Source organism: Rhipicephalus sanguineus, chromosome 5, assembly GCF_013339695.2.
Source record: "Rhipicephalus sanguineus isolate Rsan-2018 chromosome 5, BIME_Rsan_1.4, whole genome shotgun sequence".
NCBI classification, from domain to species: domain Eukaryota; kingdom Metazoa; phylum Arthropoda; class Arachnida; order Ixodida; family Ixodidae; genus Rhipicephalus; species Rhipicephalus sanguineus.
This window is the reverse complement of record NC_051180.1, coordinates 141390025-141395767: the sequence shown is the minus strand read 5'-3', so window position 1 is coordinate 141395767 and position 5743 is coordinate 141390025.

Here is a 5743-nt window from a genome sequence, read left to right as displayed (position 1 = left end):
CAGCGGCCGCCGCCCCTCCCCCGCGTAGTCTCGTTATTATTTTTTTTTCCTGCCCTCCCGCCCACATCTGAACATCTCGCGCTCTGCACGTTCGGCCGTTCCGCGCAGGATGGGAGGGATGCGGAGGATATAAATGAACCCGAAGAAACGAAAACCTGTCCGCGAAAAGAACTCGGAGCAGACAGGCCGAGTGGTGTGAACGAATAAACAAGAGTCGCTGCGCCGGGAAAATCGCGGGCGGACAGAAGCTAAACGGCGGGATTCGTTTACGTTCCCTGCTCTGGAGCACGACTCGTGGCGCGTTTTAGATTGGTCGTTTTGGGGCGGCTCTCGAAGCGCTACGCTGATGCGGAGGTTACGGGTTCGGTTCCCACGGGAGGCGAGCTTTTTTTTTTTTCGGCCAGCTTCAATTCCCTTTTTCTCTTGATTACTATACTTCAATTAGAAAACTACAATTCGACAGCTACAAACACAAATTTCGGCATGGGATCGCCTAACCGAAGATGTTGCTACCGTATAACTCGTAACACTGTCTTCTACTCCTTGTTTTTCATGCTATGTTCGCAATAAAAAGTTCATGTTACTACTTCGCATAGATGATTTTGTCGTCACCAAGTATATCGGTTTAGGGGTCACGTGATTGTTACTCTTGCCGTGATATAGAATACTTCTTTATTGCAATTGATACCAGTAGATATCTCATTATTACCAGTTATGTACTATGCGATCCCCCAACCCTATGTAATGCCTTAATTGCGTTGAGGGAATACTGTGATAAATAGTAAATAAAGAAATGACGTCCACTTTGCCTTCCTTGGCTTCATTATCTTTTGCATCATAGGGTTACGCATAATAGAAACGGACCTCTAAATCAATTCCACTTCTAATCTCGCTTACGCTTTAAGGTTGTATGACACGAGTTGGTGCCTCTATGGCTATAATCTAACTTCGTTGTGGCCATTTCAGATCGTTTATATATATGCTCATATAGGTCTAACACTTCTGTAGCGGCAGCTGGATACACTGAGGCGGCTCTACAATTAGCATAGAAATTCATAAAGAATGGAACGTCCTTCACCAGCTCCTTTAGCTCTTTCCCGCATTTCCATTGATGTTGGAAACAATTCCAACTCTAGGGCGTGTTGCTTTCTTCGTCACTCTTTTTATTTATTTTTATTTTTTCTGTTGGTTCACCTACCACTTGACCACAGCGCCAAAACCAAAGACGTGAGTATAGACTCGCATTAGCAGCTTTCGCTAAACAAAAGTCAATTACGGCGAGCCGACCTCCGGAGTGGAGCCCCATTGTGTATACATACGTACGTACCACACAACGCCTTGTATATACGTTTGTTCCCACGATGTCATTTCCGTGCAGCCGCTTGTACTCACTAAAGTTGCCCGTGCGAGAGGAAGACGTCTTTATTTTGCTCGCAATTATACGGAGCCCGATTGAGCGGTGGTGTTTACACGAGCGCGTACACCTTCCGTTATACCGAACACTCTCAGGAGCCGCTGCAGCTCATCGGTGACCTTATCAAGGAGCAGTGCTCGAATGGGGCAATTACCGCCACGCAACAAGAATAATGTGCCAGCGCCGGCGCGGCGTTATATATATACACGAACTACACACACAGTCGTGCGCGCATCGAGAGCACGCATGCAAGTCTTCTTTCGACGGAAAGGCCAACCATCGCCGTATTTCTGTAGTGCTCGTTATTTTTTCCTACCCTTCCCGCATCCTGCGCCCTTTATCGGTAATGAATTCCGGAAACTGGAAAGTCGGGTCGGCCGGCGCGACTCTCAGAGAAACGTGCATTCTTTTATTTATTTATTTTATTTTATTTTTTATTTTCTGTTCCTTTGTGTGGCCGCGCTCGCGCTTGCACTCACGGGTTGTACGACACGCGCCGATGCGCGCGGAGGCTTCCGGCCGCAAAAGCCGACGGGCACGCGAACTGCTACGCTCTTCAAGAAAGCACAGCCGATCGGCGCCGAGATGAAATGAGAGAGCTCAGTCCGCGCGGCGTCCCGACGCCAAAGGCGTATCTCTGCTCGTATCTTTTACGTTTCGTCTAACGAGGTATGAAAGAGATAGACACGCTTTCGCGGTTTTTCTTTCGAAGACGTATAAAACGCGATATTCTCCGCGGATTCGACTTAGCACAACACATACGCGAGGTATCAATGCGGGGCGGCGTCTGCCGACGTGCTGAGCGGGAAAGAACAATGGTGCGTGACACGCCCATGTCCCCTATGAAATATGAAACATACACGAATGTGTCCGCGGGTGTTAGAAAAAAAAGGCGGGCGCTGATGATACCGTGCTCGGCGCCGATGTGTATATCAGATATATTATAGACACACTGCACTGTTAAGAGTTATGCTTTTGTGACGTCTTCCAAGTACGATGCCGTCTTCCAAGTACGGTACCGTCTTCCAAGTACGTTACCGTCTTCCAAGTACGATGAACAAATGGAAATTAACAGTCGATAATCTGCCTATACTGCCTAAAACTGTCTTGTTAAATTGGATGTGCTGATTTTGTTTTGTTCATGAATGTTGGGTGATTTCTGTAACGGTTACTTAGTTTCATTCGTTCATACATTGCTTTGCTATGAATAACTCTGTACGTATTCTAAGAGTTGTTATTCTATTAATTGGTGTCATCGGTCACATGCGTGTTCTTTTTGTATTGTCGCTTTCCGCTGCCTGTAATTTTTTGTAATTTTTGTAATTCTAATCTTTTTCTGGGTGAAGGCGCCAATCAAGCTGTGAAATGCAGCTTCTTTCCCTTTGCACCAAACCACGTATACAGTGTATTTTCATGTACTTGTTACGTTATTGAATAAACTCAAACTCACCAGGGGCCGAAGCACAAGAAAGAGGGGATTTTCCATTCTTTGGTCAATGCGCCTATACGCGGTCTGTTTCCTTTTGTTATACATGTAAGTTTCATTAGTTCAAGAATTGCACAAAAATAAGGGAGCCCTTAAGCTTTGCCTTTAAGAGTTGAACGTGACAGCACGCGCGCGCACGCACGCACGCACGCACGCACGCACACACACACGCACACACACACACACACACACACACACACACACACACACACACACACACACACACACACACACACACACACACACACACACACACACACACACACACACACACACACACACACACACACACACACACACACACACACACACACTATTACCTTCCCAATCGCTAGCCTGCCTTCGCTTCTCGGTGGAGATCTAAACTGTGCTTCAAGGAAAGCGAAAGTGCAAACGCGCTCCGGCTCCTACCTGTATTTGCACTTACCTCGATTTTTCGCTCACAACCAAAGACGCCGCCGCCGACACCGGAATCTCCGCGAAACGAACTCTTTAACGCTGTCGCGTTAAATCAGAAGACGAGGCTTCACTAAAGGTCAAAGCTTTTCGCTTACTAGAAGTCCTCCATATGTCCTGTGCTGAAGTGTTCTAACTGGAACAGCGCCAAGACTTGATGATGAGAGAAATATGCAAGCGCATACTACGATACATGTGTTTGTGTGTAGACGTGTTTCATCCGTTTTCGCGGCTTGCGTAAAAAATTGGGAGAGCTACGCACATGGCGCGAAGACTGAGGAAACAGAGGAGATGGTGGCCTTCCCTTCCTCCTCAAGCTCACTTCCCTTTCCCATGCTTGCTATACTATTCTATACAAGACTATGCTATGCTTTACCCTCTCCCATCTTTTATCTCCTCCTCACCTTCACATCACTGCTCCTCACCCTCGCTTCCGTTTCCCACCCCCTTGCTATACTATACTATATATTCTCCTTTCTTGGCCTTGCGTGCTTTAGCAGAACCAGGCCGCCGTTGCAAAGCTAGGAGCAAATGTGCCGGGTGGTTGCTAGGCAACGCGCAGTGACTGACGTCATGGATCAGCGCCTTTTTTGTCAACACCACGTACCGCATGCCGCTGATTAACCTGAATTTCTCTCTCATGTTAGCCCAATATGCGATGCGTGCGCGTTTGCTGTAGCTGTCCAGCTACGCTTCATCTTTTTTACTTCTCTGTTTTGTGAACGGATCTGTAATTTTGCAAGTTCAAGCACACAACTATACGTGCGTTGTGAAAGCAGTGTTAAATTGAAAGAAACGCTTTAGCCGCTTCTCTTTCTGCTGGGTTGCTTCATCACGTACGGAGAAGTCTCGGATAATGTTACGCATACCGGAGCTTAGTATTTTTTTAAACCTTCATAAGTGACCGGAGGATATCAACTGGGCTGCGCGTAACGTCATTGTGTTTAATAGTTGCGCTTAATGAACCGAGTTGACGCCTGAAAGAGTAAGCACGAAGTTATTATTTATGATATCAATCATTTGTTTCCTGACCAACTTCTCTGATGCGGAATGCAAGATCTGAAGCGTCGTATGCATGCGTTAACAGATGAACGGTGGTTGACCTGCTGATGTCATGTACGACGATTTAGATATTCCACAAAAATCTATATCAGGGCAATGGCGTATCACTTGCGCCTTTTTGTTGTGAGGTCGCCCGTTTGTCCAGCCACTTCGTCCGTCACGTTCTAATTTCCTAATAAACAACGATATTGAACCCTTATACTCACCGCCTACTAAGCGCAGGCCGAGTGATAGCGCTCACCACAAACGCTCCAGGTACTTTTCCTCGAAGCACTTATTGGATGCATCGTTTCCTTCCCATTTCTTAGCACGGAACGGCGTCTTTCGTGGACTTTCGGCACCTCTCGAACACGGCGCATGCGGGCTTTGATATAAGCCATGTATAGGCTGCGCCTGTTAAGCCCGAAAAGCCGGAACGGCAGCTCTTTTGACGGCGTCGTGCTATTCAGGCGCATCGCGCGCAGTGAAGGGTCTCCGTAAGCGTCTCCCCCCGGTTTCTTTTCATCTCTCGCGGTTTTTGAAGCGCGGTTGCCACGAACGTTGGTTGCGACAGCGGCCCGCGACACAGCATCTACACGGAATCAATACACGTGGGACGTCTTGCAAACAACACATGCAGAAAAAGAAATACGCATTTCCAGAGGTGGGCTATATGCGAGTGATAGAGAGAGAGAAAGAGAGAGAGCTCAAGCGAGAGATGCAAAACCCGAAGCTGAAAACGAACGAAAAAAAAATCTAAAAGAAACTGAACAACGGACGGACAAGTATAAAAGCGCTATACGCACACTGTTCAGTCAGAAATGCTTACGCCAGACGAATATATATATCCATGTCTATACACGCGCGTCTCGTAAGAGGTGACACGGGAGTTGGCCGATAAATCAACGCTGCTACAATATTCGTCCGTTCCTCCTCCTCCCCGACGTGGCTGTGCTCTTTCTTTCTCTCTCTCTTTCTCTCTGCATTTCCTTCTTGCGACCCTCAACAGTGCGCGGCCGCGGCCTGTTCTTTCGGATTCTTTGAAAGTTTGCCGAGACGGCCGGAGAAGCAGCGAGCAGCGGTGACAGCCCTCCCTTCGTGAAACCAGCGACGCAGAAAAAGAACCTCGCTAACCTAATGGAATATATATATATATATATATATATATATATATATATATATATATATATATATATATATATATATATATATATATTGTTTTTGTGTAGGTCTTGTCTTGATGGAGTTCTCAATCCTGCGCTTAATGCAGCCCCAGTATACCGTGAAACCTAAGGAAGGGCGTAGAACACAGCGATTCCCATGGCGCTTGCCACCGCCTCGGCGAA